This window comes from Callorhinus ursinus, unplaced genomic scaffold, assembly GCF_003265705.2.
Source record: "Callorhinus ursinus isolate GAN/ISIS: 27379988/994484 unplaced genomic scaffold, GSC_fseal_2.0 scaffold10, whole genome shotgun sequence".
In the NCBI taxonomy this organism is placed as follows: domain Eukaryota; kingdom Metazoa; phylum Chordata; class Mammalia; order Carnivora; family Otariidae; genus Callorhinus; species Callorhinus ursinus.
Window position 1 is genome coordinate 21,378,406 of NW_027397072.1, and position 13,630 is coordinate 21,392,035.

A 13,630-nucleotide genomic window follows, 5' to 3' on the forward strand; every position below is an offset into this window, starting at 1 on the left:
CTTCCTTCCTTCCTTCCTTCCTTCCTTCCTTCCTTCCTTTTCCTGGTCCCCAAGCAACCATTCTTCTGCTTTCTGTCACTGTAGACTAGTTTCCATTTTCTAGTACTGTATATAAATACAATCATATAGTGTCTTCTTTTTTGGGGAGGAGGGTCTGGCTTCTTTCAGTGTAATTATTTTGAAAATTGTCACTGATTTTTGTGTGTATCAAGTTCATTACTTTTTATTGCTGAGTAGTATTCCATTGTTAAGATACATCACAGCTTGGTTATTCACCATAAAGCTGCTATAAATCTTTGTGTAGGTATATATTTTCCTTTCTCTTGGATTATCCCTGTTTTATAGATAATGAAATGGATGCATTTTGAAATAACTAAGGTCTTTGGCATGTAAATGGTAGAGCAGGGATGCATTACATGCTCAGATTGTAGAGTTGAGAGTAACACTGTTCATTACTATACTGCTTCCTATGAACAGTGCAGTTTGATAGTTGATTTTCCTGCTCTTTCCAGTGCTGTCATTTCTTTATTACCAATCAGTAATTGTGCTAAATTTGAATTCATTGTTATCTTGGGTTTCACTATAAAAGGACCTGACATAGAATGGTTATGAGAATGAGTGGTACATGTAAAGCACTAAGAGCAGTGTCTGATACATGATTAGTGTTTAATAAATCATAGCTATTATTATTTGGTTATCTCCCATTAAGAGGTTAGAACCCTAAGAATAATAACATTTTATTTTAGGATATGAGCAGAGCCGGAAGTTAGCAGAGGAGATTGCAGAGAAGATTTAGAGAATTAGGGGAGAACAGTGTCCCGGAATCCAAAGACAGTTTCAAAAAGTTAGGTATTCCCTTTGAAAGGGAGCTGCAAATAATAATAATAATTATTATTATTTATACTATTAATATTTATATTATTAGAACACAAGTGAGCAGGGGGTTGGGGAGGGGCAGAGGGAGAGAATCTTTTTTTTTTTTTAAGATTTTATTTATTTACTTGAGAGAGTGAGCATAAGCAGGGAGGAGGGTCAGAGGGAGAGGGAGAAGCAGACTCCCCACTTGATCTCCAGGACCCCGGGATCATGACGTGAGCCAAAGGCAGATGCTTAACCGACTGAGCCACCCAGGAGCTCCGAGAGAGAGAATCTTAAGCGGGCTCTGTGCCCAGATTGGGGCTCAGTCTCTCAACCCTGAGATTATGATCTGAGTTGAAACTAAGAGTTGGGTGCTTCACCGACTGAGCCACCCAGGTGCCAAAGGGAGCTGATAATTAGAAGAGTAGGATATGTTTAACCAGAATGTCATTACCTGACCATGTAATTAGAGGTATAATCTTTATAACATCTTTAAAATTTAATACAAATTTAAAATGTAGACATTTTAAAGTATTTCCTAAATTTAATGATTCCCCTTGAAGCACAGTCCACTTGATGATCATTGATTTTTCCTTACTTTAACTGGGAAATAACTCAGCAAATGAACTGTGCCTAACTTCTGTTTCATTATAATTAAAGCTGATCTCAAGGGAATGTATGTCAGTTATTTATTCTGAATTTCAGCCAACTCTCTCCCCTGCCCTTTTTTAGCCCCATGCCTTATCCCAGCGTTGGCCCTACGGGTTAGTCTGTGTTCCAGGCCCCTCTTAGGCTCTGCCACACTGATTCTTTCCTCTCAACTGCATCCCCTCGGTGCACACTTTAATAATGTTCAGGCTTTTTTGAATGGTAAGAGTCACATTTTACATTGTGACTCTGTGACTCAGTATATATGTACATTTATATGTGAGTGTATACAACAGAAACAAAAGCACAAAAAACTATTTTTTAAGTTAGGGTTTTCTTTATATAACACATAAAACCTTTGCCCTACTAAATCTGTCCTGTTTTTCCACAAACTTGCCCCCGCCCTTTTTTTTTTTTTTTTTTTTTAGAGACGGGTAGAGGGACAGAGGGAGAGGGAGAGAGAAAATCTTAAGCAGGCTCCATGCCCAGTATGTGAGCTGGACCTGGGGCCTGATCTCACAATCCTGAGATCATGACCTGAGCCAAAATCAAGAGTTGGACACTTAACCACTGAGCCACTCAAGCGCCCCGCAAACTTTCCCTTTTGTTCCTTGTCCTGTGGCTTTAAGTATTTTTTTCTCCCTCTCATTTTAGTTTCTGTAGCTTCTAGAAGTAAACAGTAAAAACTAACACTTGTTTTTGAAAAAGAGAGCCTTCCCAAAAGATGTTCTTTTGTAACAGTAAGTCCTCCAGTGTGGTCTTCAAGATTAATCTAGAAAAGATTTCTACTGTACTTCTAAATCTCAAGTATAGCATAGAAATGGTAACATCTCTAATTTAGAATTGTTTGATTTTTACCTCTTTTGGGTAAAAACTCTTTAGAAAGAAATTTTTTAGTGTACGTTTTCATATATAAAACTGCTTTTAACTTGAAATATCCATTTTCCTATAAAGATTAGGAATGAGTGGTGAAAATTTGTGATTGATAGTTTTTAAGAGGTTAGCATTGTGCTAGCTGATTTTCTTTCTTCGCTTTTGAAAGTTCGCATGCTAACAATCCAGGGAGAAGGAAACCATGCAGTTCCAAGTTAAGAGATCTGGAATATGCCACAATAATTGAAGAAGGCTTTTAGCATGAAAAACCCATTACTCATAAATTCAAAATGCTATCCTTACTCAACATTAAATGTTTTGCTTCCAATTGCTACAAAAAAGCACAGTGATTTTTTTTATGTCTAATTTGAATGAATATATTCAGATTCTTGTTTCAGCATGAAAAATTCTGTTCTGTGATTGAATATTGATTTGAGAAACTTTTCTAAAGTCTGTGCTAAAGCTTTGTGTCATTTTTCTTTACTTGAATGATCTTCACGTCTTTCTTTTTCCCAGGGGTCTTGTAGGCTGTTGCATAAGGGTGGCGATGGGTCTCACTCTGGCCAAGGCAAATGTGTGTAGGCCTAAAATTAGCTTGTTTGGCTGATAGAGAAGCAGCTGTGGCTTTTAAAATCCCAGATCTCTAGAAGTTTCCATCACAGTATCTATCTACATTTTCTGTAGTGTTGTGGGTCCTGCCAGGAAAAAAGCCATAGTGAGTTACTTCAAGTTTGCCTTTTCTTGTTTTTTTTGTTTTGTTTTGTTTTTGTTTTTAAGGGATGGTGGTCAGAAATGTTTGTTACTGTTGGCATCTGTATCTTCTACCAGCAGCAATTTTTTTTTTTTTTAGAGATTTTATTTATTTATTTGAGAGAGAGGGAGAGAGCCTGAGCAAGAGAGCACAAGCAGCGGGAGAAGGAGACTCCCCACTGAGCAGGGAGCCTGACATGGGGCTCGATCCCAGGGCCCTAGGGTCATGACCTGCCTGAGCCAAAGACAGCCGCTTAACCAGCTGTGCTACCCAAGTGCCTCAGCCAGCAGCAAATTTAACATCAGTACAGTCAACCAAAAATCAATAGTGTTACATTGTAGAGGAATTAACCATTTACCTACATAAGGTGCCAGATTCTTGGGGAGTCATCTTCGATTCTTCCCATTCCCTTAATCCCAACATCCTCTTCGGTAAGCCCTGTTGATTCAATCTTATATTTCTAGAATCCATATACAATTTGCCGTCTCCTTTGTTACCCCCCCAGTCCAAGCCACCAGTACTGCTTCTTTGAGCCAGTAGGTAGGCTCTTAATATCCTAACAGGTCCTTATTTTCCCTTTTGCCTTCTTCCTTTCTGCCTTTTCCCACATAACAGCCTGAGCAATCTTTTTTTCAAATACAAATCAGGCATAGATCATTTTGTCATTCCTTCCCCATTTATATAACCATTTGAGTTCCATTGCATTTCAAATGAAAGTCCAAATTTCAAATCCAGATTCCTTACCCCAGTTAACAGAGTGGCCTCAATCTCATTTTGTGGTCTCGTGCAGCTGAGGAACATGAACATGGCAAGCTCTTTTCCAATTTGGGACCTCTGTACATGCTCCATAGACCTCCCTCAGACACCCCCATTCCCCTCAACCCCAACTGTGGCTAGACTGAACATTCTGAAGTACCACTTCATTCCAGAAGCTTCCCATTTCATCAGAAATAAAATTTGAAAATGTCAGGTCGTGGCTACTGTCCCTTCTCACCTCCTCTCTCACCAGTTTTGCTCCAGTCGTTGTGGCCATTTTCTCTCCCTTGAGCATGCCAAGCATGTTCCCATCTCAGGGCCTTTGTACTTCAGCTGTTATTCTGCTTGGAATGCTTCTCATCAGATCTTTGTCCTGCTGCCTTTTCATTCAGATCTTAATTCCACATTATCCTCTGAGGGAGGCCTTGCATGATTTCAAGCTAAAGCAGCCCAGTCCTTCAGGCGCTGTCACGTTTATTCTAGTTGATCTTTATCATAGTATTTTTTAGTATCTAAAGTACCATATTTTGGGGGCTCCTGGGTGGCTCAGTTGGTTGAGTGTCCGACTCTTGATTTCTGCTCAGGTTGTGATCTCAGGGTTGAGGGATTGAGCCCCACATCAGGCTCCCTCGTCTCTCCCTCTGCCCCTCCCCCTGTTCACACACTTGCTCTTTCTATCTCTGTTAAATAAATACACTTAAAAAAAATAAAGTTACCATATTTTTTTTAAAAGTGTGCGTTATTCCTCCCCTTCCTAGGCTGGGGATCCTGTCTGATATTGGTTATTATCATGACCACCTAGAACAGAACTTGGCAGATACAGATGCTCAGTAAATATTTGTTGGCTAAATGACCTTGTTTGATTTCTGTTTATACTTCTCACCATAAATATCAGGGACATCCCTCATCATCCTATCTACATTATGTTTTCCCTTCCCCTTACCCCATTCTTCATCACTCCATGCTCTTTACACAGTTTGGGATTATATATTTATTTATTTATTTGCTTGTTCCTTTCCCCACTGGAATATAAGCTTTGCAAGAGAGGGTTTCAGACTGCTTTTTTTTTTTTTTTTTAAAGATAAGCGTAGTTAAATGATACTTTGAAGTAGCGAAATTGCATATCTATGAGGAAATCAAGGTCTTGTTAAAATAAAACTCAGTTCACTGATGAGGAATTCTTAATCTCAGGAAACAAACTGAGGGTTGCTGGAGTGGTGGGGGGTGGGAGGGATGGGGTGGCTGAGTGATAGACATTGGGGAGGGTATGTGCTGTGGTGAGCGCTGTGAATTGTGTGAGACTGTTGAATCACAGACCTGTAGCTCTGAAACAAATAATACATTATATGTTAAAAAAAAAAAGGGTAGGGAAAAAAAAGGGGGGGAATCGGAGGGGGAGACAAACCATGAGAGGCTTTGGACTCTGAGAAACAAACAGGGTTCTAGAGGGGAGGGGGTGGGGGGATGGGTTAGCCTGGTGATGGGTATTAAAGAGGGCACGTACTGCATGGAGCACTGGGTATTATATGCAAACAATAAAGCATGGAACACTACATCAAAACTAATGATGTAATGTATGGGATTAACATAACAAAATAAAAGCAAAACAAAACAAAGCAAAAAACCATAGAGCTACAACTGTTAAAAAAATAAAATAAAACTCATTGTGGGGCCCCTGACTGGCTCAGTTCAGTGGAGTGTTTGACTCTTGATCTCCATGTTATAAGTTCGAGCCCCACGTTGGGTGTAGAGATTACTTAAAATCTTAAAAAAAAACCCAAAAAACCCACCTCGGGGCAAAATTTGACATCCTAATTTATAAAGTAAGAAATAACTTCATTATGTTACCAAAAACACAAAGTTAAGAAATTTGGGGTCTCTGCTTTGTAGAGCAGATTGATGTTGTCTCTGGACTGTTCTGGTGCTGTCAGTGCCCAGACTAAAAATAGCTGTCATAATAGCAGCCAGGGCACACAGCTTCCTTCACCCTGCATGTGGGACTAACAAGTAAGGAAATAAGCTATTTTAGTTCCTAGGAACATATCACTCCTTTTATAATATGTCAGTGGGGAAAAAATAGGATTTCACAACATTCTCTTAGCTGTGTGTCTATTATTTTATGTAAGGAAAGTTCTATTGCCACTGAGTTGTAATTTCAGAAACCTTAAACATAGGCTGAGAAGAAAAAAATTATAAGAAAGGAAAACCAAGTTGAGTGATTTTGAAACAGGCTTAAAACTTGTATTATGGTACATAGAAATATATTGTGAGTACATATAGTGTTTAATTGCTCTTCAGATATTTTTGGAGTTATTGGGGTCAGCGCGCTCTCTTTAATCTTGGGTGTATATGTGCATGCAAACCTAAAAATAATTGGGGCAATGAATAAGCAGCTGTGGCTATTTTTAGCCCTGGGCAAAAGATCATCAATTAGCTTAGAGGTATTGAGCAAGAACTCTGTTTCTGGTTCGAAATAAATGGTTGATTGCCTTAACAATTGGTAGGGGCTGATTTAAGTATCTACTTAGGACTCAGGAAAAGGGTAATTTGAGATCAAGGAGTCGAGCAGCCAGATCATTTTGGGGGGTGGATACAGTCATGTTGGAAGGCATAAATGTATGACGTGCAAATGAAAATGGGATGTAGAAAGCCTTTAAAAAACTTAGCAGGGAAAGCATGTAAGAAGAAGGAAGGTAGTTGGGTGTAAGAGATTTTGGAAGTGGAAGAGACTAAAAGAACAGATGGAGTAGAATGTCATGAATCAAAACAGAAACTTAACTCTAAATAGTGATTACCTTCCTTTCAGAGGGGCCATTAATAGTTCAGTATGTTTTATATTGACATTTCATATCTAACCAGTATTATAAAACCTGAGTGCTGTTGATTTAGATTTAACTAGTTTCTTTTGCAGTGTATTCTTTGTTGGTAGAGAATTTAGTCATAGATTTGACACTGAAATGGGCATATAATTTGCTAATTTTATAATGTGAATGAATGGGAAAGAAGAAAGCATATCATAGCTAGACAGTGTTGGGGGTGGTGGTTCATAGGTAAGTGCTGTGGAAGATCTCTTTAAATTGTTATTACTCATGACAAAAAATAAAGTACAAATTTTATGCCTCCTACACTATAACCAATAGGCACTTCTGGAAGCCCAGGTGCTATATACTCTGTCTTGAGTAAGTACATTTCCATCCTGGATTTTAGCCAGGAAACTTTAACCCCTCTCTAAGGGTATAGAATTATTAGTTGATTTACACTTTTTACCAATTTAGAAAAGAACTAAACTATTTCAACTGATGAGACAAAATTTTTGTTGTTCTTTCATGAAATCATAAATTACATGTGATTACAGGTACCTTGTGACTAAATAGAGAAGATTAATAAAAGATAAAACAAGAATTTGGAATTGAGGAAAATGGAAGATGTAAATACACTATCTCTGAAGGACAACTTACTTGCTATGCTTAATTTGTAAAACTTAACCTAGAAATTTCTTTGGGGGCCAAGGTATAAAAAGAACCAAGAAGGAGGGATACCCACAATAGATTACATTACTCTTTTTAGAAATGATGTAAAGAGGGCGCCTGGGTGGCTCAGTTGGTTGGGCAACTGCCTTCGGCTCAGGTCATGATCCTGGAGTCCCGGGATTGAGTCCTGCATCGGGCTCCCTGCTCAGCGGGGAGTCTGCTTCTCCCTCTGACCCTCTTCCCTCTCGTGCTCTCTGGCTCTCATTCTCTCTCTCTCAAATAAATAAATAAAATCTTAAAAAAAAATGATGTAAAGAATGGTGGAGAAAACAGATCATAACAAATACAGAATACATTTTCATAAAGCTCCTTGTGATTTTTAATCAGTTAACATATTAAAGGTAATGATATAAAAATTGTGGTCTAAGAATGTAAATAAATATACAGATAGAAATATGTATGTGTGCCTGTGTGTGTAGCCTTTACTGATCTAACTTGATTTAAAGATACAATCTGGAAGAACTGATAGCATGTCTCTTACATGGTTTTTCTTTTTCTTTATGTAAAAATTTTATTTATATATGACAGAGAGCTTGAGAAGGGGGGACGGTCAGAGGATGAAGCAGACTCCCTGGGATCATGACCTGAGCTGAAGGCAGATGCTTAACCAACTGAGCCACCCAGGCGCCCTCTTAGATGGTTTTTCTTAAAATGACAGTTCTGTTGGCAGTTTTTGGTATTGCAATACCTCCTAATTCTGCTTCTCCACACACACCCATTTTCAACACAATAAATAGACTGATGCTTTTTAAACCCAGGCTAAGTTCTTCTTGTAAAACCCTTCAATAGACCTCTCATTTCATTCAGGAAGCGCTGAAATCCTCCTGACCACCTTATTATTCCTCAACCATGGGTCAGGACCTTTATACTTGTTTTTATACTTTATACTTTTATACTTATACTTCCCTCTTATTGGAAAATTGTTACCCCCAGATACTTCCTTACTCCCTTTCCCTTCTCACTGAGGCCTTCCCTCACCACCCTGTTTAAAATTTTCCTTGCTTGCACCATCCCCGACATCAGCCCCTAGTTTCTTTAACTTCTTGTGTTCTTGGTACTTTTCACCCTCTGAAGATGTATAGTTTAGAAATGATGATTTATTTGGTTGTTGTCTACCCCCAGTGAGATATAAAACATGATTAAGGCAGGAGATTTTTTCTGTTTACAGCTTTCTGTCCGGTGCCTAGAATAGTGTCTGGAATGTACTATTTGTTCAATAAATACTTGCAGAATGAATAAATGGTATTTTACATTATTTTAAAGGGCAGATCCATATACTTTGAGATGAGATGGGCAAGTGACAGGGCTGAAATTCTCTTACAAAAGTTGAAAAATCCAGCCAGATCATCTTGGCTAAATAAAAAATCATTTTATTTTACATTTATTCAGAAATAGGCTTCAGGCAAAGCCAGGGATTTCCTTGTGAAACAGCTTTGAGAACAGCTTAAACACAGACAGGTACCAACTTGAAAGAGCATCTGCAGAGATGGTTTTGACTTAGGACAAATTGAAAACAAATTTTGAATCTCAAAATGACATTATTGCATCTTTGCATATTTTTATACTACAGATTGCTTTCGGCTTATTTATAACACACACAAATAAATTATGGAATTTTACTTTAGTTATTTCTTCTAGCTGTGAATGAAAAAACCAAGATTCAGAGAGGTTACATACCTTTAAGGTCACCCACCTGGAAGGATTGGAATCTGAGGATAAACTTGGATCTGACTCCATACCCATGTTCTGTGTGTGTTCTTGTATAATGCCTAGCACACTATTTGAATTGATGGATAGATGGATAGAGGGCAGATGTATGAACAGACGGATAGAGGGCAGATGTATGAACATGGTAATTGTACACCAGGATTGAATGTAAGGAATAGTGATGTACGGGTAGTTCTCTTATTTCTGGCTACATATATTTTTAGGCATATAAGCATTATTTTTAAAATACATTTTTAAGGGTCATGTAACTGAATTGGAGCAGCTTGATATGTAAAAGAATACAGAATCTGCAAGGTAATATTCTGACATTAACATTTGAATGCTTATTCGCCTTGTAGATAGAATGGATTCTGCAATGAACAAGACAGATCTCTGATGGAACTTTAATTTTAGAGGGCATGGAGACAAACAGTAAATAAATCTGTAATTGTTATACAGAGAAGTTAAGCAGGGATACAGAATGAAGAGAGACTGGATGACTATTTAAATTGGGTGGTCAGAGAAGTCTTCATTGTTAAGGTGATGGTTAAAATGGGAACATGAGGAGCCAATCATGTATAGGCAGGCTGTAGGAACAGCTAGTGTAGAGGCTGTCAAGCGAAAACAAGCTTGTGAATTTGGGGACATTAAAAAAACAACTACAACATGTGACTCTAGTTGTCAGGGAAAGGAATGCCTCAAAATTTGGGGGGCTGGAGAAAAGAACAAGTCCTGTAACACTTGTAAACCTCAACATAAGGATTTTGGAATTGGTTCTGGTTATAACGAATTGGAAATTTTTTTTTCTGTTAATCACCATACATTACATCGTTAGTTTTTGATGTAGTGTTCCATGATTCATTGTTTTCGTATAACACCCAGTGCTCCATGCAGAACGTGCCTCTTTAATACCCATCACTAGGTTAACCCATCCCCCCACCCCCCTCCCTGGAAATTGTGTTTTTTAAGCCTAGTAATCCTTGCTGTTTGTTTTGTGATGACTTTATTGAGATGAGACATAATTCATATACCATAATTCACCCATTTAAGTATAAAGCTAATTTTTAGTGTATTTATAAGGTATATATATTCACCATTATCACAATTTTAGAACATGTTTATATTCCGCAAAAGAAACTCCATACTCTTTTTTTTGAAACTGTACTCTTTAGCAGCCGCTCCCCATCCTGACAAACCCCTTAGCCAAGGCAGCCACTAATATACTTTCTGCCTATGTAGATTTTCCTATTCTGGACATTTCATATAAATGGAATCATACATTATTTAATCTTTGTGTCTGATTTCTCTCACTTAACATAACGTTATCAAGGTTCACCCATGTTGTAGCAGATATCAGTACTTCAGTCTGTTTTATCGTTGAATAATATTCCATTATATGACTATACCACATTTTATTTATCCATTCATCAGTTGATGGGCATTTAGGTTGTTTCTACTTTTTGGCTATTATGAATAATGTTGTTATGAACATTCATATATGAGTCTTTGTGTGGGCATATGTTTTCATTTCTCTTGGTTATATACCAAGAAGTAGAATTGCAGGATCATATGGTAACTGTATGTTTAACATTTTGAGGAACTGCCAGACTATTTTCCACAGTGGCAGCATCAGTTTACATTTATACCAACAAGGTATGAGGGTTTCAATTTCTCTACATCCTTTATTGTTTGCTTTTTTGATTATAGCCATCCTAGGGTGTATGAAGTGATTTTGATTAACAGTTCCCTAATGACTAACGATATTGAACATCCTTCTCATATTTTCTTCTAAGAGTTTTATAGCTTTAGCTCTTATATTCAGGTCAGATCTGTTTTGAATGAATTTTTAAGATTTTATTTATTTCTTTGACAGAGAGAGACACAGTGAGAGAGGGAACACAAGCAGGGGGAGTGGGAGAGGGAGAAGCTGGCTTCCCGCTGAGCAGGGAGCCCGATGCAGGGCTCAATCCCAGGACCCCAGGGATCATGACTTGAGCCGAAGGCATTTGATTAACGACTGAGCCACCCAGGTGCCCCGAATTAATTTTTATATATGGTATGAGGTAGGGGTCCAACTTCATTCTTTTGCATGGAGATAACGTTGTTTTAGCACCATTTGTTGAAAAACTTACTCTTTCCCCATTGAAGCTATTGGAGTTTTAAGCAAAAATGGTATGCTCAGACACATATTTTAAGAAGATCACTCTGGCTTTTATATAGAGAATGTGAGCCCCTATATCTCTGAATGTTAGAATGCCAGCAAAAGTTACTGAGAATGAGCAGTTAGTGTGTAGAACTAAGAGCAGAAAAGTGGTGTCAGAAAAGCCATGAGAATAAAATGTTTCGAGAAGAGAATGTGGTCAAATTTATGGCATCCTGATGAATGATTAAAATATATGAAAAGGAACTAAATCCTGGATTTAGCTAGCAGAGGTTTTTGGAGACCCTTTGAAGAAGAGCAGTTTGGTAGAATAGTAGTAGCAGTAGTCATATTAGAATTGGTTGAGAAATGAATTTGGGAAGACAGAAATTAGAGAATTCTTTAAAGAAGTTTGCTGGGGAGATTTTTTTGTAGATATAGACTGGTTTTAAAATTTATACGAAGGGTTGCCTGGGTGTCTCAGTCAGTTAGGCATCTGACCCTTGATCTCAGCTGGGTCTTGTTATGAGGATTGTGAGTTCAAGCCCCACACTGGGCTCCACACCAGGCATGGAGCCCACATAAAAACAACTTATATGCAAATGCTAGATCAGCTAAAACAACTCTGGCAAAAATAAATGGGAGGAATCTATCTGGTTTTAAGACTTTATTTAGCTACAGTAATCAAGACAATATGGTATTGGGGGAGGCATAGACACATAGGTCATTGGAACAAAAAGAAAAACCCAGAAATAGACTGGGTCATGGTTGATTTTTTTTTTTTTTTTTTGTCACAGGTGCAAAAGCAATTCAATGAAGAAGGGCTATTTCCTCAACATTTTCAACAAATGGTGCTAGAGTAGTTGGACATCCATAAGTAAAAACATGAACCTCTACTTAAAAATCACACATGTACAAAAATTAACTCAAAATGTATCATCTATCTATCTGTCTATCTAGATAGAGAAAGCACAAGCAGGGGGAGTGGCGGGCAGAGGGAGAGGGAGAAGCGGGCTTCATGCTGAGCCGGGCGCCCGACGTGGGGCTTGATCCCAAGACCCTGGGATCATGACCTGAGCCGAAGGCAGATGCTTAACCGACTGAGCCACCCATGTGCCCCTGTATCATCAGTTTAAATATAAAATATAAAACCATAGACTTTTAGAAGAAAATATAGAAAATCTTTGGGACCTAAGACTGGTTGAAGAGTTCTTAGGTATAACACTAAAACCATGATACATAAAAGATTCTTTAAAAATCAGTAATTTGGATTTCAGTATTTAAAACTTTCACTCCACAGAAGACCCTGTCAAGAAATTAAAAAACTAGGTACAAAACTCTCAACACGCAGCAGTGTTTAAAAAAAAAAAAAAAAGACAGCAAACAATCCAATTAGAAAATGGACAGAAAAGAACAGCCATTTCACCAGAGAGGATATATGGATGGCAAATAATTACATGAGAAAATGTTTACCATCATTAGCCATAGAGAAATACAAATTTAAATGATGATGAGATATCACTACATGCCTTATTTATTAGATTAAAATAAAAAATAGTGACAACACCAAATGCTAATGGATGCAGGGAAACTGGATCTGTTACCTTGCTAGTTGGAATGTAAAGTGGTACAGCCACTCTAGAAAAGTTTCGTAGTTTCTTATAAATGTAAACATATCATATGGCTTAACAGTAACATTCCTGGGTATTCATCCCAAAGAAATGAAAACTTCTGTACCCACAAGAACTTGTACATAATTATTCATAGCCGCTTTATTTTTAATGGCCCAAAACTGGAAACAACCCAGTGTCCTTCCAGGGGTGAGTAATTAAACAAATTGTGGTATGTCCATACAATGGAATACTATTCAGCAGAAAAATGGAACAGACTAGTATTACATGCAACAACTTGGATGGATCTCAAGGAGATCATGGTGAAAAAAGTGAAAGACGACCATTTTGAAAGGTTGTATATAGTGTGATTCCATTTATATAGCATTCTGGAGATGACAAAATCATAGATATGGACAACACATTATTGGCCAGGATGTAGGGACTAAAGGAGATAGAGGGGTGATGCAATAGTTTTCTGTCAGTGTTTGTGGTGGTGATAACACAAATCTATACATCTGATAAAATTGCAGAGAACTACGTACATGCATGCCTGTGTGCCCACACACACATACGAGTGTATGTTAAAAAAGAAAAGTAGACATTAAATAAGGTTTTTTGATTGTACCAATGTAGATTTCCTGGTTTTGCTTTTGTACTATGGTGTAAGGTATACCATTGGGGGGAACTGGGTAAAGGATACCCAAGACTTCTTTGTCCTATTTTTGTAACTTCCTCTGAGTCTATAATTATTTTA

At 37.8% G+C, this 13,630-nt stretch overlaps 1 protein-coding gene across 1 annotated transcript in view; it reads left to right on the top strand.

The window, feature by feature from the left end:
* The window catches only part of RAB10 (RAB10, member RAS oncogene family), an 87,236-nt gene that overhangs the window by 59,201 nt on the left and 14,405 nt on the right, over positions 1–13,630 (top strand). The window lies entirely within an intron of this gene.